Source organism: Diadema antillarum, unplaced genomic scaffold, assembly GCF_040938485.1.
Source record: "Diadema antillarum isolate AM-2024a unplaced genomic scaffold, OU_Dant_1.0 seq00000248_RagTag, whole genome shotgun sequence".
Classification (NCBI taxonomy): Eukaryota; Metazoa; Echinodermata; class Echinoidea; order Diadematoida; family Diadematidae; genus Diadema; species Diadema antillarum.
Genome location: NW_027271292.1, coordinates 2,243,814 through 2,270,566, shown reverse-complemented (window position 1 = coordinate 2,270,566; position 26,753 = coordinate 2,243,814). Strand labels below are relative to the sequence as shown.

The window sequence follows — 26,753 nt, the reverse complement described above, 5'->3', positions numbered from 1 at the left end:
CTAAACCGGAGTTGGTATTAAAATAATCCAAACTTGCCCATGACAAACAAGTAACCACATATTTAACAATAAATGTTAAAACTCATAATAATGCACTACCACATTACAGCATTTGCCAAACGTTCCAATCGTGCCCCCTTTCTATGCTATAGGCACAATCGATCATAACAAATTATAATCGAAACGGTTAAATCGAATCGGTTCCACCGAATTTCGTTACATGGCTTCCCTCCCCATGCAGGCTTCGTCCCTGGAGCCGAACGCATAAAGAAAGAAAAAGTGGCAACAACAATGTACTACAAACATTATTGAACGTTTTGCTCCTTTACAAAACTCTACGTACAGTCCTTAACAATGTTACGAGACAACTACAGTCTTAAGTTCAAAGCTGTCCAACTGTCATATAGACTAATTGTTCGTCAGAATCTCATCTTTTAAGAGTTCAACAGTCTCTTCATTTGATTTCCTGACCTGGCTGCTCCCTTGCAGCAGACAGGTTGACACGAGAAATGTCACATTTCACCCTGGCATGGTGTGCCAGAATGAATCCGACGTATGATGAGATGAACGGGCGTGCCTCAACGGGAGAGCGGTTCCTCGATCGGGGTAGATACTCGGGTGGTCTTCCCGGTGACCGAGAATAGCGTGCAGGTGAGGAAGAGTCGTCACACCGGCGATGTCCACTAGGTAGCTTTCCCGCAACTACTGGTGCTGTCGCGCTGACGCTGACACGTGTCCCTGCTCGGCCTGTAGAGAACACCTCTGAGTCGTCTCTCAGAAGCTGGTATGCCGATGAATTGCTTTCTGGGGGAGTTTCTGTCCAACTGCATTGACAGAAGTCCACCAGATGTGGCGGCACACGATTCTGAGATATGCCTTCGTCGAGAGGCGTGGTCTCCGTGTCGTCCTCAGCAAGGCTGGTAAGGTTGGCTGGCGCAGTCCCTTTTACCGATATCGGTGCTGTCGTTGCTGCACATATCTGTTTCTCATTGTTTATACATGGGAGAGATACCCATGGCGTATGCAGCTGCATGTTCTGGAAGTCCAGTGTGGTTTGCAGACCAATCAGGAGATCCAGACCAAGGATGCCCTCAGCTCTTATGTCAGCTACTACCAAGTCAACATGGCACAAGCAGGAGCCAAGCTGAAGTTCCATGGTAGCATGTCCCTTTGTTTTCAGCCGAGATCCATCTGCTTGACGAACGATGCTTGTCACTGGTTCAAGTGGTGGCTTTCGCTCAGGTCTCACTCGCAGGTACATTCCTTCTGAGACATATGACTGCGATGCACCACTGTCTACCAGAAACATCACCTCCTGCCCATTCACGTTCAACTTCACGTACAGTCCTTTCTGGAACGTGGATGACAGAAGTGAAGCTGCGGAACTAGGTAGTGGCGGGTGAGATGTCTCTGGTTCGGGTGCCTCTCTGGCTGGTGTGCACCCGTCGTCTGGAGGATTCGTACCCTCCTTGGATGTGTCCTCCTTGTTGTCAGAAGGCTGACTGTCCTCCTTCTGTTCGCTTTTAGGGAGTGTCTCAGTCTTTAATGCCAAGTCGTTTCTCCGCACTGGCGCTGGTTGCTCCTTCTCCCTCTTCTTTGTTAGATCGCTCACTGCTTGGATCATGAGAGTGGTGTTATTTTCACACACCCCCATGGACTTGTCAGCAGTGTCTTCATCCTTCACAGCCACGTCTTGTTCTTCCTCCTGTGACAACAAGACTCGGTTATACTGTCGACGGTCGCTCTCCATCCGCAGGAATGCTTCTGTGTTGAGAGCAGCTTGGATTGCCTCGTCGAGCGTACGAGGCTGAGCCCGGAAGAGGCCGATTCGGATATCCCGGTCAACTATTGCATCGAGAAAGTGACCTCGAGCCAATTTATCTTGGCCCGCTTCCTTGAATTCAGGATATGCCATGGATGTCAGCTCGCGAATGCTCTGTCCTAGCTCCTGCAAACTTTCCTTCGGTCTGCGTCGTCTGGTGCGCAGTTCTGCTAGGAATACTTCTGAATGCGAAACAGGTCCAAAGCGGTGCTTCAGGCGGTTCACGAGTTCTTGGTACGTCAACTGACGTCCCGCCTGCTGTGCTAGTACTTTGACAGCAGCTCCTTTCAAGCTGGCAGCCAAATATTGAAGAGCTTCCACTTCCGTCCAGCGGTTAACTCCAGCGCAAGCTTCGAAATGGCAAAGATAGTCCAGCACAGGTCCTTTGCCATCATATCTATCTGGTATGACAGCCGGTTTGCTGGTTCCGTTGCCCTGAACATCACGTCTCTGGTCCCAGAGCTCTAGTCGACGTCGCTGGTTCGGGCCGAACTGGTGTGGCATTACATCTGGTTGTCCTCCAAATGTAACAGGCTGGTCACTTGTACGAGATGAATGCGACTGCTGCATTGGAGTTTGATGCTGCTGAGGTAGTAGCTTTGCCGATGACGGAGCTGACAACTCCACCTCTCCATTCGCATCTCCAAACAGCTGAGGTGACACCACTGGCGAGCGTGACAGTGACGACTGGTTACGGCGCCCTCCAAGTGTCATCGGTGAGCAGCGTAAGTTAGAAACCGAAGTTGGTGCTACTCCAGTTTGCTTGCGCACCGACTCTGACACCTGAGCAATCAAGTCGTCGATTTCGCTAATCTTGCTCTCTAGCAAAAGTGACAACTCCAACAATGGTGTTTCGCGTGCCATAGTGAAAACACAGTTAACTACATTAATTCATACAAAATTTACAAATAGGGATCCCACTCCTGACACCATGTGTGACGAACTCGCCTTCTCGTCGTGAATTAAGAGAATGTATTTGACTGTCTGTACAAATGCCTCCGCGAGCCGTGTCAGGATGGCCGAGTAGGCGGGGTTCGTTTTGTTGCAGTTTACAACGATCCCTTTAAATTATTAAAACTACTAGTCTTTATGCTACCATGTATTATGTTGTGTCAGAAGCAGCTCACCAACACAAGCGGCACACATACCAAGTTCAGCATCACTTAAAGTATGTCACTCCCAAGCGTCACTTGTAGAGGATGTTAAATTGGTATACTTATTTTGTTACCAACTTTTGCTACCAACTCTTGTTACCAAGTTCTGCTACCAAGTTCTGTTACCAACTCTGCTACCAACTTTTGCTACCAACTCAGTCACGCTAACGTGGAACACCTTTCACAACCATATGGTGGCACAGGTATCGTTGGTGGCACGGGGTAAAGTGCTATATCGCACCGTTACCAACTTCTTCAGGCGGCGACTGGAACTTGGATTGGGCACGGACTATGCGACAAGTCACATTACCAATATACCCGAAATCCAACGACGACGACTGGAACTTGGATTGGGCACGGACTATGCGACAAGTCACATTACCATTATACCCGAAATCCAATTACTTGCTAGTTGGTCTTCTCAGGAACGGCGCTCCAACTCAGGAACATGTACCACCACTCTCCAACTTGTTGTATTGTGGTAGGACTCTTAAGAAGACAACAGTGTAGTCACAATTTCAGGAACACATGTACAGTTTATTACACATAGAAGTGAACGCTAACAACACATTGGAAATATATCATACACGGGCTACTTGTTGCGGACTATGTCACACAACGGCCACTTTATATGCCTCTCCTCCTATCGCGGAATGAGGAGGCAATCCCGCACGGCCGTGATCAACGCGGAAATTACCCGCAGTAGTCGTTCAAATTATTTACAATGTTGGCGTGGTTACAAAATTCGTACAAGGATTATACATTTTAACAGTATTTCTTGTACATGGTTACTATAATTCGGCATGTATCATCGGTCTAAACCGGAGTTGGTATTAAAATAATCCAAACTTGCCCATGACAAACAAGTAACCACATATTTAACAATAAATGTTAAAACTCATAATAATGCACTACCACATTACAGCATTTGCCAAACGTTCCAATCGTGCCCCCTTTCTATGCTATAGGCACAATCGATCATAACAAATTATAATCGAAACGGTTAAATCGAATCGGTTCCACCGAATTTCGTTACAATATATATATATACATATGTATATATTATAAATATATACATATACACACACACACATATATATATACTTCATTTTATATAAAGCGAGGAAAGAAAAGTATAGCGATAGGAAATTTACGAAAGAGCTTTTGCGCACGATTGTCACGTATAGACATTCATCACAAACGTTCTTCATCCCTCGGGCATTGACTACGCTCGTTCAGGGCTGGAATGAACAGAGACGACAACGAAAAATGTAAATTTCAAGAGGAATGTGACTCCGGCAAATTCTAGGTGTGCGTGGCGTTAGACACACTACGGCACGTTTTCCCACATCATACAGTTTGAATGGAGTCTAGTCCCGAGGTGGACGTGGCGTTAGACACACTACGACACATTTTCCCATGTCATGCAATTTGAATGGAATGTGGTCCCTCTGTGCAGGTGCTGAGAAATCGACACGCACGGACAAGACCTACTAGAGCTCTGTGACTTGCACACTGAGGTGAGAGTCTTGATTTAATCGTATCCTTCAATTTTCGTAATGCAATCCTTATCGTAAAAGATAGAGAAAGAGAGAGAGAGAGAGAAAAAAAAAAACTGGTTTAGATTTCGCCGGACACAAAGGAGCAGGCAGAAGGTGCTCGACTCGGAGTACGTATTTTTATATTTCGCCGTTACGATCCTTGTTCGCCATCTTCACGTTTCATCACAGATGCTCGACATTCCAGTATCCTTTTAAATAATTCATGGGGCATACAATATCCACCACTTGTCTATCGCTTGCTTCACGGCCGGCTTCATTTCCAGTCGCCATGGATACGTCCCTTCTGGTGACGGATACGTCTGAGATCCGGTTGAAAAAAAATAATGTTCAGATTTGGTAGGTAAAGGGGAAAGATTTTATGTATAAATGTCAAAGGTGCAAGCAGAGGGCGATTTGGCATTTAGTGTTTCTAGAGCACTCGGCACGCTGTTTCAGATGACAAAGTTTTGACAAGGAGATGAGGCACATGTCAAACTGGCACAGAACAGAAGGCAGAAACGTCATTCCTCGGAAGTAATTAATAGCTCTTATCCTTCACGCTACAACGGTTAGAAATATTCGCTCTACTTACCTCGCTTCTCACAACAGCATGCTCAGGTCACTTTGATAGATCTCCTGAAGTGAACACTACTGAGTCATATCTGATACACATGGTCATAGTTATCTCAACCCATGGTTTACAGAACAGGGTATGTTAGTGTGAAACCTTTGGTAATCTTGAAGTTAAAGAGTTATAAATCAAGTTAACAATAGAAAGATTAGTATAGAATGCCGCCAACTTTTCCTAATAATCCTTTACGCCGTAGAACCAGCTACCCCTAAGCTAAAGTAATTAACAACTATCCAAGGTAGATGTGAACAGACCTACCCAAAACTCAGTTCAGTCTTATCTGGGTATCACGTGATCTGTGTTTCCTTTGGTCCTGACGAGTTCATACTATGTTAACATATCTGGCAACATCCCCTCTCGTCGTATCCAACCTTGATTCTTGTATGAAACAAAAAGAACCACAAGACAAGTTTCTGAGACAACAGATTTCATGAGTAGTTTGAACAGTTCTTTTCTTTTTGTCTTGTTTTCTTCTGTCCACGACTAATATTTACAAGAATTGGTCATAACAAGGATGACTGGAGTGCAAGTCATAACCGCTCTCTATGTTATCTTTAATGTGAAAAAAAATATCACATTTCTATCCACATGAGCAACAGAATGTGTCAACAATACGTCTAGATGAAATCTACCCGAGTCTGTCACAAGATCCTTGCGCGTAATTAGCCTTCATCTACAATTTAATTTGATTTCAGCGGACAATCGAAATGAAATAACTCAGTTAAAAGGAAGGTGAGATTTCATAATTCCATCGCAGGGTACTCAGCTTAGCTTCGCTGCCTCTATCATGAATACATGACTCAAGGATAAAGGAGAAATGAACATGACATGGAGTCATAATCTGCCTACCCCCAAATCACCTCCCCTCCATTCACTCCCCGCCCTGCCCCATCCCCTGTCCTATTTTTTTTTAATGCCATTCAAGTACAACAAAACGCGCTCTACAGTCCCACATACTTCACTTCCACCAGTTGAATTGCATCATCACCCGCACTTTTCCTTTTGTTTCACATCATCGCATCTTTGAAGTGGTTGTCATGACGACCGTAAGGGGAGCCTGAATCGGAAATCGATGTGTCGCTGGCCTCGAGGAGAAGCAGTCTTTTTCCAGTCGGCTTCGGTTTAAAAAAAAAAGGAAAAAGATTCGACCAAACTCGGAGTTAGAGCACTGATTCAATGCTTTTCATAACTAAAAGAACTTTAAGTTTCAGACACTCTCATCTGATTTGGTAACAGTGGGGTTAATCTTGAGAGAGCAATGTAAAAAAAAATATATATCAAGCACAATAGTCTGCGGTGTTTTGAATCAATAGTCAAATAGTGTGGCCATTCAGCAAGGCATAGCCGACAAAAACAGCTTCTTTAGCGCTTGTGTATACAATGTCCAACGACAGCAAGAGTGATAACCCTAGAGCATCGAGTACCACTCAGTCGCGTGTCTGTAAGGAAGAGTAAAGATTATAAAAGGTGTGATATATTTAGCTCTGAAGAAAGAAAAATTAAGAAGATAGAACAATTGCTTTAGAAGAAGTCATGAATATTTCAACATTCTATTACGACGAAAGATTTGCAATAAAATGTCAGGAATGCATACATGAATCCATTCCAGCCTATACCTACAGACGAGCAAAGACATCCTCTAGATAATTCGCTCTAAAACGCCGCGAACTTCCCGCATAATGTTCTCATAATTAAATATCACATCTCAATAATAGTACTCCAGAGAGTCTCTGAAACTCAAGATCTGAGTACTTCAGCGACGTAGTTTATGGGAAAATGGGTATCATTTCCATACTCCTCAACTATATTTTGCTGTGCGAGCCTGCTGGAGATTTTCGCACGTTTCGTCGACGAGTGATTCGGAGGCGGGACCCCATGATATGGTAATCAATTTTGGCGGCCTCAATTTCCTTTAGTGGTAAGGTGTGCGTGACAAGTGAATCACTGAGTAAATAACCCTGACGGTGGGGGCGGGCTGGTGCGTGCGAGGCAGTGCGTGTATCTTATCTCGAAATACTTCTTGTACATCTGAAAAACAACAGGCAGACAATTAGAAATGTACACTTTCTAGTGATTAAGCAACGACGCGGAGCCAGGGGAATAATATACAAGTCACATAGTTAACTCAGACGCGGTGTTCTGCTTTGGTTTCTTTTCTTCTTGTTTCTTTCTTTCTCGTAACTGGTTTTGATTTTCATCACGTTGACCTTAGGCAGTTTATGTTGTTCAAATCTTTTAGATTTTTTGTTTTTGCCTGACTTGGTGTGATATAAATGTTGTTGCTTTCTGTGTAAAATGACTAAAAGAGCCACAATCATGATGTTTTAATTTTCTCCTCCAAGCTATGACTCATACACAGGGTTTGCATTTATTTCGCAACTCCGCAAGATGTTCAAGTTGGTTTCAATAGAGACAATGTAAAATCAAACAAACAAAAGAATAATGATACATCAAACTCGGCCCAAAAAAGAAAAAAAAAGTTAAGAATTTTAACAGTTTGACACGTTTTCATGATACATTGGAAAAGGTTGCAACATGGTGCAAATTAGAAGAGGCAATGGTGCCATGGTTTCACCAGTCTCTCATCATCTATTAATACATGCATATTTTCATCAAATTTCATTTTCTTTTAACATAAATCCAAAGTGAAGCTTATTATCTTTGAATCAAATATTGTTGTGTTCCAAAATCGTATGCAGCAGTAAGGGTATTCCTATATCTATATAGTCTACCTTGATGCCTTTCACTTTTATATCTCCCGGGGCATTCATTATCAATAAGTCAATACAAGGTCGGTGATGATTTTGCACATGACAGTCTACTCATTAAATTTAGAGTAACATTGTACGACACATTTATCATTTAAGAGGCATAAACGTCTACTGCAGGTTGGACTACGTAACGTACTCGTATCAACTGTTCATAAACGTTGATTTATCTGATTTTCCAAACATGAAAACATGATTCCCTACCATTGACTGTGGACCAATGCATTCATTGAGAAAGAGCAAATAATGACACCAAGCTTCATATATTTTCATCCAGTAGTATAATCCTCTGTATCTATGTGAAACTTAAGTCGGAGAAAATAATGCTTCTAAGTTACAGAAATCACCTGATGTTGAAGTTAGTTTGCGAAGCATCTTTATAGAATGTAACGGAGATACAAAGGCGACCCCCAAGCTATACACAGAGATTTAGTAGGAGTTAACGGCAAGTTTAGCTTTTTGTTACCAAACAAAGAGGAGAGCTTCTCACATGTTTCGCACATACTACTGTAATGCAATTAGCCGTTCTTAAAACTTGTCAGGACGATAACTGGAGCCTCATACAAAATAATCTCGTACACATGAACAGTATCTAAAAATAATGTGTATTCAGATGCTGGAGTGTTGTGAATAAAGAGTTCAGTTCGGAGGTGGCTTTGAATAATTAAAGGAAGGTCGTGATAAATTGGCTACTGCGAAAGGAAAGATCAACGAATAACAATCTATGACAACAAAAGTGAACGCAGCACTACAAGCCGAACGCAGAAAATGAACATTTTCCCCAAATTTAATCTAGCCCTTATTAGCTGCTCATATACTTCGCCAGCCATTTGTCAATTAGCCGACAGACTGTGTGCAGAGCCCGTATCGTCATGATTCCAGCAACAGAAGTCTCGACATGGCATGGGGTTGGGCGAGGTGAGGAGAATTTGTTCCTGGGGACTGCATTAATTATTATCCCGTCAGTGGTTTCGACTAGTAAAAAAACAGCTTTGGGTGTTATTGCACTCTCAAGGTGAGCGGGTGCGATGAAGAGCAGCCGCCAGGAGTGTCGGCGATGCGAAGCACGACAAACACCGGACAGACGTGTGCACTTCCGTTTTAAGGACAAGCTGTCATCTTTTGTATTTGAACTTAATGACGTGAAAGTAAACATACCAACCTTTCGCTTCCTTAGAAAAATCTTAGAGCTCCTGACTTTAGAAATAAAATTAGCAGTTTTTAATTTGTTTAGGTTGTTGCTATGAGACAACAACATCCATCAAGTTGTATCATAAGTCTCATGGAGAATGCACATACATACTGAAATAGGTTCATTTACTCAACAGCAACACCATCTCAATCATAAGAGGAGAAGATAAATGGCGGCCCCTGCTGAAGACTGCCGAATTCGAGTCATATTTCTGTGAAGCACTGTGATACATGTTCACGCATCGTAAGATGGAAGTACTATAAAAGTACCCATATTGCATTTTATAAAATGGGCTCAAGAATGTAGCCAATAGGAAGCGCTGAAATGAGTCACATGTGCTTCCTTTATTCTAGTCCCATTGCACTGCGTGTTAAATCCTATTGCCGATCGTCTGTGCGCGCGGCGGCTCCTTTTGCATGCATACGCGCTGTCAATCCTGTAAACAACTTCTAGTTCGGGCTGCCGGCCGGCCTTTCTTCCCTTGTGCATAACATGTGTGGCGTACGTATACTCTACTATACTTACCTACACTTTGTACAGCACAGTAGACCAAGCGTTGTGGGACCGGACGCGTACATGGAGTCACTTTGAAGGGCAAATCCAACGATTTAGCAGGTTAATTCTCACGCCGTTTTCAGAGTATGTTGTCTAGTAGGCCTATATGAGGAGTCTATATCAAGTCTTTAAGGTAAAGGGTGCATATTCTATGTAAAATAAGTAAGTTTTCATGCGGGAACTTAAGTGTCCGGAAACCCAACCTCCCACCATACTTAAATACTGTATGTGCGGGATTTCCGAGTGCGACGTGCGTAAATGTTTGGGACGAACATCTTCGGACGTCTTGACCCACAAAGGTACGTGAAAAACGCTGAAAAATGCTGTTAGTTTTCGAATTTTCGACCCATTTTATAAAACAAATGATGCACAGGATTATTTCGTGGCGTTAGCTCACTCTCGGGTATTTACAATGTAGTGCAACATGCACTCGGCTTCGCCTCGTGCATGTTTCACAATTGTAAATACCCTCGAGTGCACTATACGCCTACACTAACGCACTCTATCCTGTGCATCATTTGTATAATATTGTATTGTATTATATGGTATTGTATTGTACTGTATTATATTGTATTGTATTGTATTGTATTGTATTGAATTGTATTGTATTGTATTGTATTATATTGTATTGTATTGCGCTGTAAAAGTGGATATTTTCGCGCGACTAATTTTTCGCGCTTGGCCGGGTAAGAAGAGTTTCGCGTGTTTTTAATTCCGCGGAATCAAGTCATCACGCACAGGAACATATGGTAAGCAAAAATATTCGCGTGCTTTTATTTTCGCGCTAGTTTCTGGTTGCGCGAAATGCGCGAAAATTTCAACACCGCGAAAATTTCCACTTTTACAGCTAGTATTGTATTGTATTGGATTGGATTGGATTGGATTGGATTGGATTTCAGACCGACAGGGCTCAACAAGTTGTGTTGATAAAGAGATGTATTATAGACTCTACTCGTACTCAAGGGACGCTATCGATGTGTTCTGGTCTATTGCCAATTTAGACGATTCGCCTGGGGAGCATTGTTGGTTTTGTTCGGGTCTTGAGTAAGCACGTCCTAGATGAGACGCAACGATTCGTATCCCGATTGCTGGCTAAACCTCAAACCTATCTCATAACATCACTGTCTAATAAACCGACTTCTGGGAGAGCGACGAGCCACGATATCCGGTGGGACTTGTTCTCCGCCGAGCGTCCAGCCATTGTTTGTCTACGTCTGGTTCTCCGCTGGACCCTCGCTGTTTGAACAGCCACTTGAATGCGGGAATTCAGCGTGGAAGGCATGAGGTGAGCGTACAATCGGATGACATCCTCGCTAGAGATGGGGTTACCTAGCAACGTCGATTGCCGATGCCCCGGGAAAAACGGATTCATGCGCCGGGCTTAGCCTTTCACCAGACTTTCAATTCTCTTAGGTGGGTTAAAAGAATACAGCATATAGACGCAATCTCCTGTGTTCTTGATCTACATAATCTTCGTTTAGGGAACATTATTCTGATAGTCATTCGCTTCCTACGCTGCATAAAAGTGTATCCATGTATTACATGTAACAAGTAAATGTGTGCTTGAGCTCACTATATGTATGAGGTCGTGTCGCTACACCATTACTTATTCTCAATACTTTCTCTCTAAGTTGTGGTGTAGTGTACTAAAGTATCTGTTAAATTTCGGATGTCATTTTTTAAAACAATAATTAGCCTGGTAGAATGCTACCAGTCCCTATAATGATCCCACATAATATTCACAAAAGGACTGTCCCTTTCTTTGTAAATGTAAAGAGCATGCTATTTACAGCAAATGACAGCAAATCCCGCCATATCCGATTTACAAGGGGCATTCTCTCCCTCTCTCTCTCTCTCTCCCTCTCTCTCTCTCTCTCTCTCTCTCTCTCATTGACTATCGACTGTCATTCACATTGTGTAGTTGGAAAAGTTAAAAGGATTGCACAGTTTCGGTTGAGATGGAGATTGAGGTTTCTAACGTTTTTTTTTTTTGATGATTTGTTTTTTAGATAATGAGTAACTTCTTATGAAACGTTGAATAGCATGTAATTCTACGAGGAATTCAAAGTTTATTGATTGATGAAAATGAGTTTTGAAATTGCCGAGATATCCAAAATAAAGCGATTCTAAATTAAAGGTGGGACCCAGCTTTTTTTTAGGAGCGCTTTGTTTTACTTTTTTTTTTGGTATATCTCAGCCATTTCAAGACTGACTTTCATCAAATAAAGAGCTTGCTTCCAAAAGGCGCTAAATCAATCATTTTTCAATGGATTTAGCGCCTTTTGGAAGCAAGCTCTTCAAACAAACTTTGAATTCCTCTAGAAATTGTATGCTCCTTAAAGGGTGTGTACAGTTCTGGTCGAGGTGAGGATTTAGCTTTTAGCATTTTGCGAGATATTCAGAAACGACTCGATGAGATGTCAAAGAGCATGCAATTCTAAGGGGTATCAAAAGTTTATCTGATGAAAATCGGTTTTGAAGTGGCCGAGATATCCAAAAACAAGGTGAAACAAAGAGATCCTAATAAAGTTGTGGCCTGCAGTCTTTTATTATCATCACTTTTTTGGATATCTCAGCCATTTGAAAATCATTTTCATCAAATAAACGTTGAATCTTTCTTAAATTTACATGCTTTTTCATATTTCATAGGAGGTTTCTCATTATCTCACTTAGGAATGTAAAAAACATGAATCCCCACCTCAACCAGTACTGTACAGCCCCCTTAACATTTCATAAAGTGGTTTCTAAGTATCTTGCAAAAGGTTAAAAGCTGAATTCTCACCTCAACCAATACTATACCATCCCTTTAATGCATTCTGAGCCACCAAATTCCGTTTCATTTCATTACATCATCTATGCCAGTATTCGAGCATCCTTTACAAAAGGGGCTATCTTTGCAGAGCCTGCAAAATCTGCGCGTGCGTATAGAAACCTACCCACGGCTAAGGTTAACTTACAACATAAAAGTCAAAATCGATGATATTACACCCGTAACGTAATCATATCGATTATGCATTATTTTTGAACGCAATCTATTCACACCGATTCCAAAATCTCATTTCATTTTTTCCCATATTTTAGGTGAAATGTCTCATTAGAAAATGGGATCAATGCGGTGAAAAGAAGCTCGAAAACTTCTTCAAATGCCGCTAGAAGTTATACTTTCACGACTGTCAGAATATCTGCTGTAAGCCGTATGCAAAGTGCAGACGAGAAAAGACAGTGCTCTGTCGTGCGTTGTGAGCATCCTTCACTGAACATCAAGATGGCACGTGCAAGGGAATACAACTAGGTTTAGAATTTGCGCCCACACTTAACGCCTTTCGTCTGAATGCATCGACACAAACGCACTTAGCTTGTTTCTAGTCGATTGAAAATTAACCTCAAGTCGATTAAGTCTGGTGTATTAGGAATTCCACACACACGTTGCCCCTAGCTTTTAGACGTGGATGCATCGCCTAGAACAAAGATCTAGACAAAAATGTTTTAAACAGTCGAAGTTCGATCAAGCGAAATGTGACAAGGCACCAGTACAGACTGCATTGAATAACTTTGTGTGCACTCGCGCCGAACTCTATGACCGCGAGCTATTTGTTTGTTGTTTTGTTTTGTCTTCTTCCACAAAGGGTTATTCCCTAAATAGGGGATATCTGCACGTTGAATAAATACGGTCAAGTATGCCAGCATTAATGGTTCTTCGCCTTTGACGGTTTTACGGCTTGATGCAGATTACTCACGACACATTAATGCACACAGCCAAATTGCCATGACTTCTGTATGATTGCAGTGTCTTATCCACCCCCCTCCCCCCACCACCACCACCAGATTGTGCTCAGTAGTTCAAAGTAAACACCTGCCTCCTCAGCTACAACCCCCGGTTGGCCCCCTAGCGGTGACGATTCAACAGTTTGCAAAATCAAGAATTGACAATAACAGATGATGATGGCGCATTGCATATACATAAAACATGAGACAAAAACAAGCTTTAGCGAAGTGTTCACTTCTCCGTCAGCCTGGCAGTGCTTTGTTTGAAAGTGTGTCCAACAAATTTCTTGTCATAATCAATGTACTTTAAAGTTTGCTTGTTTGTGGACGTGAAGTTAAAGTTCGTCATTCACCTTTTGATGCACTTTCCCCGTTTAAAATTGTTTTGTTTTCAATCCGCTGCCTTCCACTGACTACTAGTATATGGCCGATTCAATATGACATAATCTCATCATCCGCGCTCTTGGTTCAAGGAAATTGGGCGAAAATGAAACCAACGTCGGCTCGGGTGAGGAAGCTCTATTGATTTGATTCTACGTGGCAGCCGAGCAGATATTAGCCGGCAAACGATCCAACTGGCCGAAAAGACCCGCCATTATCACAGGCTCGCCACTCCAGCACAAACCTTTAAAACGTAATGTAAGCAAATTTATAGGTAGGTCACATCGTGGTGAACATATAGGTGAATGATCATAGTGTGTGAAAAAAGTACACGCAGTTGTTTTCTCGTTAAGCCAGTCCATATCATGTCGAAGCTAATGGTGATGCATATAATGATGGAGTATCGCTGTTCTAGGCCAAGGTTATCATGGTGATAATTGCGTTTTTCTACGGTGCATGTCCATGAGGAATCATTTGTCATATACCATCATTTTCGTGATGATGACACTGTACCGTACTGATATCAAAATATATAGCCTGTACACACAATCACCCACAAGTGCTTCTTTCCACCTATTTCCCACCTTATCCGACTGTCCATTTCATGGTGGATTTTCAGATTTGCTTTGTTTTTTTAGTAGACTGAAAAACACGGAGAGTGGGGGATAAGATCAAAATATGCTCCATGAAGAAAACGAAGTTGAAATTTCCAAACGTTGTGAACTAAACCAAAGTGAGATTATCATACTAATATTACAGTGAGAATTTCTGATGGCCCATCTCCATCAGTCTCTTTCTTTCTGTGCCACATGAAATCATCAACACAAAGCTCAATTAAATTGACAATGTTTTATGAAACTCACACTGAATGTTAATCCTTACTCTCATGAAGCCGATTTCACAGCTGTGTGAAATAAAAATGCACTGCATAAATCAATGAAATAATCTAAAAGTTATTACTAATTTGCAAACCAAGCAATACATTGTACTAACTGCAGGGTGACTTGATTTCAGTATCCCTGTATAATACGTCATAATCTTCTCCTTGCAATCTTTCTCTTCTTCCTTTCTGTAGATATCTTGATTTCCATCTTCTGATCATTTCGTCATTTAGTTCTTCACCTGCTCATTTTCCTTCCTAATTAACTCTCTCCTCCCGTCTTCTTCTTACCTCTCCTGCCATCTTCCTTCCGTCCCTCAATCTATCATTTTCCTCTCGTTGTTTCCTCCTTTCTCTTCACTGTCTTTTCCTTTTCCATCCCTTTTTTAGTCCTACCCTTCATTTTCCCTCAGATACCATCACTTTAATCGTGCACCCGAGGCCTGACACAGTTTTTAAAGTGTACATACATGCGACATGCAAGTTTAATGACTTCACTGAAAATCGTGTGTTGGACACCGTTCGCTGCCCCCAGGGCTTATCAAACATTTACCACTCGTTGCCTAGCAGCATGACAATGACACGAGAAAGTGAGAGACAAAGATAGAGAGAGAGAGAGGGAGGGAGAGAGATAAAGAGGAAGAGATAGGAAGAGTGAGACACTATCCTGTGTTCCCTATATCATGTACACCGTACATCCAACTATATATCATATATTTCTTCTGTTACTAATACTGTGTTCTTCTTCAGCTTTAGTAGTCAATTAATTAGTACAGCAGCTGCATGGTGTGCGCTTAACGTGATGAGACACTAAAATACGCTTTAAAGCCATCTCACTTGCACCGCTCGTTAAAAACTGGAAAAAATAACAAAATGATTTTCAATAATAGCAGAAATAAGACTGAGAGACAAACCCGATATGAGATGAAAAGGCGAATAAAGTATAACACTTTCCAACCATGCGTGGTGAAAACTTAAGAAGTAGGCCAGGAAATAGACCAGGAATTAGGTCAAATAATTGAAAGGAGATATAGGAATATAAAAAATAAAGAAAAAAGGGGAAAGAGAAAAAAAAGATAAAGAAAGAAGGGAGCAGCAGTTATCCGGACCCAAAGAAGACAACGATTAATGCATGAGAGGATACAACAAAATCTTTAAGAATCAGCGGACCAGCTATCAAACAGTTGGCCAGTGCTTCGGGGTTCGTCTCTCTCTATCTACCGGAGAACCAACTTCTTAATGATCATTCATTCTGTAATCCAACCCGCACTAGCTTGCAAAGGATTCCGAGCGTGAGGAAGAACGAATACGGAAAGTCACCGAGATCCGCACACCTGGGACATACGAGATCTCATCCTTCAATCTGTGCGGGAATATCGCATGAAAACTTCGTAGAAGTTTTGGGGTATGGCAGGAAAAGGACCTCCCCAGCACACTTATGATATCAAACCACCCTGAAAATACGGTCACAACTCGATGAGGAGTTCAATCATTTCATTGCCCCAATTCGGTCTCTCGGGCCAGCGGAAATTTTTGATCCTTCAATAACTTGGTATCCTTCGATAGGTTTTTACTCTCTCCTAGCGCAGTTCATCCAAATAGGAATGCGTCTGGAGCAATCCTCACAGTATCTATCTCACTCCAAATTTCACAATGCATCAAGGACCTGTTAGAGTACGAGATGGGTTGGTTTGCTTGGCGTCGGTGAAGGCAAAGGGTTAGATGGAGTCATTGTGCATGGTTTGACGGACGGTCATAGAGTACACAGAGTTCAACTGTTACTCCAGTGGTTGCTTGTCTTTAAGCTATACGCTTATGAATATATTGAAATAGTAATCACTTTATATTGAATTAGCCTTATATCAGAGAGGTCGGTACATTTTCGCTTGGGGGTTTGTAAAAGGATGCATCGTTCTGTCTGCGATTTTATGCTGTGGGTGTGTTTATTTAGATTTTTCTTTGTCGCGTCCGTTCGATTTCATGAGAGAAGAAACCAGTAAATTTGGGATTCTTTATTCCTCCATTAACCACAATCTATTCACAGTGTTTTGCTCACAGAGAAATTGCTTCTCTTGGTGTTACATAGAATGAAAATTGTGTGAATGTGATTGTGTCATAGACCGACTGGAATATGTGAATTTTCTTTTGCAAGAAGTCAAGTGTGAAGCTGTATTGATATGCATGCCGCCTCTTCAGTTCATCTAACTTCCATGATCTCGCCTTTACCTTTGAAGAAGGAGAAGGATAATAACAATATATTTTCGTCAATAATAATTCAAAACCTTGTAGTTTCTATGTGTAAATCTTGTGCTTAATAGTAATCATACTGAATGTCCAGTCAAGTTTCCGTTCAAAAGCTCCGAGCAGATAAACTTACAATACTCACGATCTACTTGGAAGCAAAGTCGCGAAAGGATTCTATTGACCCATTAAGTTCCATCATGCAGAAACAACATTTCTGTGCTTTAGTGACGTGATTTTGTTATATTCGCTGTTAGTATTTCATATGTATCAATGGAAATCTTTCAATCTCTTTCACATGTACCTTTGTTTGAATTACTAAATTAACGACTGATCCACTAATCAGTTGGCGACATACTTTTGCAGATTAAAGGAATGTTTCTATCGCAAATTGCCAAATTTCTGTAAGTTTTTTCCCTGATATTTTGCCGAATCAATGAATAGAACCAGTACCATCCATTTTTTTTTTGTACAAAATAGGGTACGCAGTAAAGTCTGAGGGCATTCCATGAATCATTTGTCAGATATTTTTTCTGACAAACGGTTATAAGCTGCTGAAATCTTTGCATGTGATTGGCTGAGAGCAAATTTGTCCGACATTTTTTTCCGGACAAAATGCTTCATGAAATGCCCCCACCCCCCGAGTTGCAGACTCAGTGAGAACAAGATACTGATTTTTATTTCTGCAGAATTACCCCATACAGAACATATCGAGGTCGTGTTGAACCGTTCCAAGCTGTTTGGTGTTGTTTGCTGCGGATAGAAAATCCACTCACGCTGGCGGGGAAACAGAAATGGCATATCTGTCACGCTTCACACTCATCCTTTGTGCTCTGTCGCAGATTGGGGGCTTACCGAAGAACCAGGTATAAGGGATTTTTTGCCTTGTAAATCCCATCGTACCATGGCAACAGGATTGTACCGTTTTATCCTCCACGAGACAAGGTGGGATCTGATTGCGAAAACATTCAGAGTACATTTTGAACAACAATCGGCTATAAACCAATGTGCATATTATGTTACGTTACAGTGGTTTTTCTCTTCGCTCGCCAAAATGGATTTCACGATATTTGCGCTGTATGTCTGTAGACAAAATGAAGATTTGATTTAAGGTGAAGTGCTCGTAGATCAATGAAAGGGCAATAAGAAGGTAAAGGGTGAAATAAGGAAGAGAAACAGAAAACGTGCGTCATCCCATGCTTCCATGAGTCCTCTCGGATGTTTTGGGTAAAGATTGATATTGACTCACTGGAAACCCTTCAATCAGACCAAACATTTTTCATTAGAAAACAAAGATTCACAAGGTGTTTGGATGTGCTTCCTTGTATTTCAATTGATTCTCCTGTTTTCACACAATATGAGCCCCGTCTGGTCTTTCTTACATCATCCCTTCTTTCACATCTTCTCTAGATTGCGTCAATACCGCCTTTTGTCAAATCACATTAAAGGGGATGGCTAGTAACTGATCAGTGGGAATCAATGGGAATGCTGGGAGATGATTGTTCCAATCCTTGTGGGATTCATTTAAGAGTACATTATTTATCTATTGTGTGAAAACTGTTTGATTCAGAATGGTCTCATATTCAAGTAATGTGCAGTTTAATGTTTCCAGGTTAGCATGCCTGTACAGTGACGGGACATTAAACTACACATTCCTAGAATATGAGACCGTTCTGAAGCAAATCATTTTCACGCAACAATAGATATATAATGTACTCTTAAATGAATCCCACAAGAATTGGAACAATCATCCCCCAGCATTCCCACTGATTCCCATTGATCAGTTACTAGCCATCCCCTTTAAAAGAAGTATACCATGCAAAAACAAAATTATTCCCACACAAGTTTGTCTATACAGTTACATTACACATATACTCACATACATATAAACGTACGCACACACACACCCACCCATCCACACGCGCGCACACACACACACACACACACACACACTCACAGGGGCAAAGAATGACTCCCAAAACCAGGTTCACTAGAATCCATTCCACGTGTTTGTAATTTCACGCTTTGTATCGAAGCTCACACTTGCTGCTTCGCTGCCTTACACACCATTCTCTGACAAGGCCATCACGTTTAGTACCCCGACACTCACAGAACGCGGTATGTCCTCTTTACAGAAAAGGAATACAGACTAATATCTTTCAGTGTGTTCATCTGAACAATCTCAAAGTTATATTCCCCATACTCTGCTTCTTTCACTCCAGTATAAAATCTATTCTGTCTCCATTTCTCTAACAGTCGTCTTGTGAAAGTCTGTCAGTCCGTCCGTCCAAGACGTTTCACTTGGTTCCCCGTGTAAATCACTCTCGCTCCGTTTCCCTGGGACGCTTCACTGCATCCCTTCGGCACGGTGTCTTCTCTCTCACCTCTAGGGAGCTTGGCCGCACGCCGGCTGCACCCCGGATCACCGCTCCCTCGGAAACAAGCTAATTACAACTCCAGACAGAGACTTACATGGCGAAGAGATATGGAGACAAAAAAAAAGAAAGAAAGAAAGAGAAGAGAGAGAGAGAGAGAGAGAGAGAGAGAGAATTAACCCAGCCCTCACACATACACACATAACTAACACACACACACACACACACACACACACATACACACACACACACACACACACACACACACACACTCATTATTCACATGCATAGATGCGCACATAAACACCAACCCTAACACAAGGAGTCAGCATCACAGCAACTAAGTAACAATTTTCGATCCTAACTGTACGATGATCTATGCAACCATATTGTAACCACAGTGATAAAACTCTTCACTAGACACTGATCGAAATTGTCGTCATGTTTAACACTTAGCGCTGGGCGGTAAAGGGACATTACCTACAATTAATGTTTTACTTAACCTTTTTCTTTCGTCGCACATGAAGAATCTGACGTCTCATCATACATTATGCCTTAAATCTGTATGACATATACATTAACTCGATAGTATGAATATAATAACAAAAAAAGTGTTTAGGTGAGAATGTATTATCACGGCACGTGTGTAGGAGCGAAAAGAGTTATGTATTTCTAATTCCAGTGAATTATCTTGAAAATAAGGCTAGATTCTTAAATGACAATTATATTTCACACAGTCGGTTTATTAAGGGACGTCTTGGAAATGAGGTCATATTTTGAAAACTGTCTGGATGTATACAAAAAGTGTTCATAACTTTAATCTTCTAATTGAATTAAGGTAGAAAGAACACAATGATATTAGCGAAGTAGCATTAGCATTCAAAACAATATATTGAGCATACACCTTAAGCAAGGTTATTATTCCGATGGTTTATTCTAACGCATCTATTTCAAATTCTTTAATACTGTAGGGGATTCTGCTGACAACTGACTGAGACATTGTAGCCAAGGGTTTGTCGCGTAATAGCAGACATCAGCAGTCATCGCAGAATTTCTTTCTGGGATCTCTAGGGATAAGGAAGAAATTAAAATGGCGCCTGATGCCGAAATGATGAAATACACCGGTGTGGAAGGTCGAGACGGCGATCATGTCGGGAAAGCTTCAATGAGCATGGTGATCCTTACCTCTGGAATAATTGCAAAATTCGAGAATACCTGGATAGGACTATAGCCAAGTGGTATAATATTGCTGTATTTTATCTCTTTTAGGACATTTAATGATGTTATTATGTAGTTTTTTGTGCTCTTTGTTCTTTGATAGAATCATTTTCACCTAACTTTTGCTTTACACAATGATAAGTACACCCTCCAACACACACACACACACACACACAGAGAAATATATATATATAGATATATGCATATATAATAACTAAACACAATACACACAACTGATGCCATGATTATTTGACATCGAAATTTTAACAAAATTTTATGTTTTGTCAGCTTAGAAGAAAATTCTATAATCAAAGTCTGATGTTGACCTTTAGAGGACATCAGTATTTTGCGACAGTCTGACGCGGTGTTTTTAAGATAAAGGTCTAAGGCTACACCTGTTTCAACAACATGTGATCATGCATGGTAATCACGTGCAGGATATAATGACAGTACTCCAAATAGGAGCAATGGCTCCCAAGATGTGTTGGCAAACAAACAAAACAACTCAGGTGCAGGAGTCGGGAATGATAATGGATTCGAGGATGGAAATTTGTCGGAAAACACCGTTGTTGGAAATCACTCCGCACATGGTAGTGGAGAATTCTCAGGAGAAATATGAGAAATGAACGAACAATGGGTATTTTTTGAGGAAATCCACACACTGAAATGAACAAACACACTGAGAGTCCTGTAAATGGTACCCATGGGCAAAGCATCTTTCTGCTATCGGAATTTTATTGGTACAGTGCACTACCGTTACAACGAGCACGGTTATAGTGTTAATATATAATTCCGGTTACAACGAAGTAGAAATTCAGGCTGCAGCAGTATCCGCTCTATGTTTGCTTTGTGTTTTTTTTTTCTTGTATGCTCGGTTATAACGAAATATTGATACAACGAGAGAAAACTGCCGGTCCAGAGAACTTCGTTATAACGGGAGTCATTATTACTTTTCCAAATTGATGAAATATTTGCGTCGAGTTGTTATTAGTTGCAATGAAAACAACTCAACGCAAGAATTCCTTCAATTTTAACAGTTACGCAGTACCCGCTGCATGCATCCGGTGATCAGGAGGTCGATGGTTCGAATCCTGGTCCAGTATGTATTCCTATAAATTATTTTGTTATAAAATGGCTACTATACTAAAACACTGACCAATTGAGTGCTTATTTACGTTAATGCAGGGCAATTTCTGTGGAAATTATTACTTTTTGTTTCTTGTGAAAAAAATAATGTGGGGGAAAAAATGATGTATCCATACATCAAGGCGATAGCCGTCTTCCTTTTCTATCCGAGAAAGAATGTGTACCTGATTAGAACACAGAATCATTAGTAACCAAGCAAGGACTCGGCAACCAAATTTGCTTTAATGACAAAGATTCTCCGATTTGCCGACTAGACAGGGATGTTAGTATGTATAATTATGATAACATTATGTGAATGAATGACTTAAACTATAGTTTCAAGAGATGGATAAAGGGTTAGAATTTGTAGAATACGACTCTTCATTATTGACCTCCATAAGTATAAGGCCTAAACAACATTTTGCAGAATTGTTTTTCTTTTCGAAATTAATGAAATCATTGTTTTTGTCATCGTTATGTATGTGACTCCAGTATTACTTCTAGAATAAAACCGCTGTGGATAGAATATCAACAACGCTTGAGGAAATACAGTGCACTACCGTTATGACGAAATCCTCGGGACTGGCGGTTTTCTGTCGTTATAACGAAATTTCATTATAACCAGATTGAAATTCTTGACAAGTCTGCAATGCGATCTATAAGAACCAGCTATGATGATGATGACGATGATGAAGATAATAATAACAACAATAAAAATAATAATAATTAAAAAAAATAATAATGATAATAATTATTTTTTTAATTATTATTATCATATAATAATAATAATATTAATAATAACAATAATTACTATTATTATCGTTATTATCATTATTATGAGTAGTCGTATTTAGATATATAGATGGTAAGTTTGGGACATGAATTTTGATTCCGATGTAACGAGAATTTCATTTTTACCGTGTTTGTTATATCGGGAGTACACTGCAAAAGTGAGTCAAATCCAACATTTAACACTCATCGTTCAGAATTCTTGGATATATATAAATGGCCTCCCCAGTTTATCTCAATGTTGACCTTACTGATAGACCATAATTATGCATTCTATCAAGCTACGATGTGCCATCTATATCCTTTCTGTCCTCGTGGAATTGCATTTTTCATTTAATTAGATTGAACGCTCTTTTCCTAATCAACTAGAGTGATGCTCATTATTCAAAATGCAGGAAATTCCTACCCAGATCACTCATGATAGCATCTTTTCCTGAGAGTAATTTCTTGAGTGTTACCATAATAGCGAGTGTGTAGAACGTCATAAGGGGGGGGGGGGATAGAGTTATGTACCCATATTCAAGTAAATTGAGTGTACACAAAAGTTCTAACGACGGAACAGAAAATTGTAGACAATTTGTGATATGACGATTAGACACTTTACGACTACTCAAAGTCTACTGTGTGACGAACAACTGAATTTTGATTAGAATACTGACAGCAGCAGTGACGTTTTGCCATAATCATTTATCATTGTTTATAGTTTCAGAATACTCTTGCGAAAATGCCGATTTGCACTTTTTTTCAAACTTTACTGGTTTTATATGCTTTGTCTTTGTGTGTGTTCTTTCTCAGTGTAGTAAATGTGGGATTACGGACTAACGTGCAGACCGTATAAGTAAAGCTTCGATCTCCAATGGGTGTGGGTTGACGTGTTAATTTTTCTTTAACTTCCATGTAATAATTCAAGTTCTTTATGTATTGAGAATACACTATGGTTAGTTATCATATATAGACCAGAATGAAGAATTCATTCAAAAGCAACGATTTTGTTTGTACATATATATGTGTTTATAATTATATACACACACACATTTATATACATTTATCTCTGAAACTACATATTTTTCATGCATTTCGAGAATGATGGACTACGTGTTATACAATCTTGTAAAGATTATGATAATCTCCGATACCTCGCGTTAAAACAACTAACTTAGTGTTCTCAATGACGCGAATTTCTGTCGCCTTAAGGTGTAGCACTCCGCTTTTTTCCATACTTTGCGTCAGGTTCAATTTCACACATGTCCGATGGAAGCAAATAGAGCGTCTTCGAACAATCATCACTGCTCAAGTTAAACACACACACACACACACACACACACACACACAACAACAACAACAACAACAACAACAAAAACGTCAGCATCGCAGTTAATCCATTGCTTGCTGGTTAGAGGTGGACATGCTGCGTTGCAGGCATTGATTAAAAAAAAAAAAAAAAAGAAGTGTTTCTCATCTGCCCAGATACATTTCTAGATGTGATCAACAGTTGGATACAATATAGCAAGCTCCATATGGGTGCAAATCAATATCTACGCTCACAAAAGTTGACATATTCATGTCATGTAGCCACCACTTAGGATGAGGATCAATTATCATCATTACATTTCTAGCGCAGGTGGTTTGGGAGCTGATTGAGAAAGCGGGACCCTTGGAGAGAGTACGAAGGACCTCGTCGTATGCGATGTAATCCGCCATCACCTCGCTTGATTGATAACAAATATCTACCGACTAAAAACAGAGAGAATCGGTATACCTCTTTCTGTACTTTCTCTCTCACACACCTCTGTCTTTTTCACAGCTGACATTTCCTCTCCTCTTTCCCTCTCTCAACAGCCATGCAGTACTCTCTCTTTCTACGTCGATGAAGCGCAATTTCATCCCATTTGGTTTCGATTTTATTCTTACTATTGATACTAGAAACAGGAAAAAAAGTATGCGTTGCGCTTTTCCCATCTAAACGCCCGCTTTGCAAAAAGAGACAAACAAATTCTTTGACAGTATTAGATTCTCGCTGCTTTTTCCACAAAGTCATGATAAAAAGGACGGCTTACCTGTATAGTGCGATTGGCACCTTCTATTTTCATGTGAAAGAAAGAAAAAGTTCAATTATTGCCAATACTGAAATTTTACTGTCATTTTAAAATTCATGATCACATAAGATGATCATATACTAGTTTTGTACTACACTTTATAATCCTTTTATTATCTATTTCTTACAAAATGATAAATAATGAATGTGTGATGTATACTTGTTTCGTATTTTGTTTCGAATTCTTTGGACGAATGGAAATCTAATATCAATTGAACCGAAACCGAAACTGAAATTATTTTTGCACTATTGCAGTGATACGTCAATTGTAGTTTTGTAAGCTATGTATAAAGGTATTGTAGTAATGTGAGTAAGTGAGGGGAATGCACTATACAAGTTCGCTTTTTAGCAGCCCCTCAATTTTCATTTCCATCAAGTCCTTAATGAAACAAGATGTATTATATGTTACAAGAATATACTAACATTTTGACGTTTGTATATCACCTATGTATATTGTTTGGAAATGACAAAAGTAAAACATGAATGAATGAATAAAAAAAAAAATTGAATACTCAACTCACTTGCACCAAACCCAAATTTACTTTGTTTCTTAGGTGATCGATTTTCAACACTTTGACACTATGCTGCACACATAGGTAAATAAGAACATTTCTGTGTTAAATAGTTTAGGTGCCATTTTCTAGCACAATAGCGGTATAGCAATAGCAATTCTAACTTTGACATTTCTCTCTGTCAGCAATCAAGTCGTATCAAGAATGAAGACTGGCTGTCACTAGAGATACATGAGCGTAATTATGAAATTTGCCTGAAAATCAGAAAATACTGAAACCATCAATATAATGCCGTATGATGTTGATTTAGTATTCATTAAGGAGATGTTAGATTAAATCAGTTCTTCAAGTAAAAAAAAACCAGCAAAGTTGATACGAAAATGTTACTTTGATTAACTTTTCAAAGCGAAAAATAAAATGATCTGCTCCTGAGCGCCAGGAACGCAAATGTGCCAACGCCTTGACGTACAGGAATCAATTAGAATACCCCGATCCCTCTGCCTTGGAAAAAAAATGGAGGAGACCGATGGAAATCTATTGGTCTGGCACAAGTTCTTGGTCTGAGCCAGTGGATGTTGATAGCAGTAAAACATCCCAATGACTGACGAAGCAACACACCGAGTCACTGACAGTAGGTCAAGTTAGTTAACAGCTTAATATTTATTATTAATCCTTACGTAATAATGTTTTCTGTTAGATCTCTTTCGACTGAGATATGAGCACAATAGAAAATGACCTCAGAAGAATATCCTATGTCCATTTTGCCTTTCACATTGAAGTAAACTCTACTTTCACTTTGAAGGAATAACACTGAATTCTAAGACGTAACAGATTGACTCTAAAAGATATAATACAGTAATTCGATAGATCAGCATCAGTATTTTGAGGGTCTTCATCCGGAGTGATTAATTTCAGGAGCTTACCTTGTCAGTATTGTGTTATTCCAAAGAGCAATGCGCTTTCCGACGAAGACTTGGGACAGGCAGGCGAACTTCACGCGAGCACGTCGTCTGTTTGGATGGGCAACCAGCGGCAGCATTCGCTTCCTTGCCTCCTTGCTTGCAGTGCGACGGCGCAAAAATCGATCCTGTACCGTAAAAATATCCTCCGAAATCCCGGCACTGAATTCCACAAGTGGTAACAATCAAATCTTACACTTCGAAGATAATGGATTGTTCCAAATTTTAAAGGTTCAGCACGAGAAGAAAATGCGAAAATGGACACAGGAGTCCACCGACTTACACAAATTCGCATTTCCCCGCGAGAATATCGTTTGCAGGTTCAGAACGAACGATTACGATGCACGACGCTATCGCGATACCATATGATACAGTGCGCATTGCCATGGGGGGGGGGGGGGGGGGGGGGAACTCGCCGCGTAACAGGGACACGGCAACTTCGGTTTACTGAAAACTATCATCTCCACCTTGACTCATCCACTAAAAAAGACATGGTACCGGGTACTACGCAGTCCTGTGTATTCAAATGCCATAAATGGTTCTAGTTTAAAGCCTCGAGTAAATGTTTGTTTTCTTATTTCATTTGCTTCATACTTTCATATTTTGCATGCTTTGGGTCTACGCTAAACAGACATCAGGCTAGCCTATAGCTTGGCTTGCCATTTCTGAGCGGAAATATTTGTCTCACATAAAGAAAATTAAAAATAAAACTGAACAAGAAAACGAACCAATGGACAAACACATATCACT

The 26,753-nt window shown here is 40.4% G+C and overlaps 1 protein-coding gene across 1 annotated transcript in view; it reads right to left on the bottom strand.

The window, feature by feature from the left end:
- Positions 1 to 26,267, bottom strand: part of LOC139729623 (synaptotagmin-12-like) — a 120,050-nt gene extending 93,783 nt beyond the window's left edge. The window contains exon 1 of the mRNA XM_071640550.1: positions 25,968 to 26,267. The gene's annotated coding sequence lies outside the window, so the exon portion shown is untranslated. The remainder of the gene's footprint in view (positions 1 to 25,967) is intronic.
- Between the last annotated feature and the right edge of the window lie 486 nt (positions 26,268 to 26,753).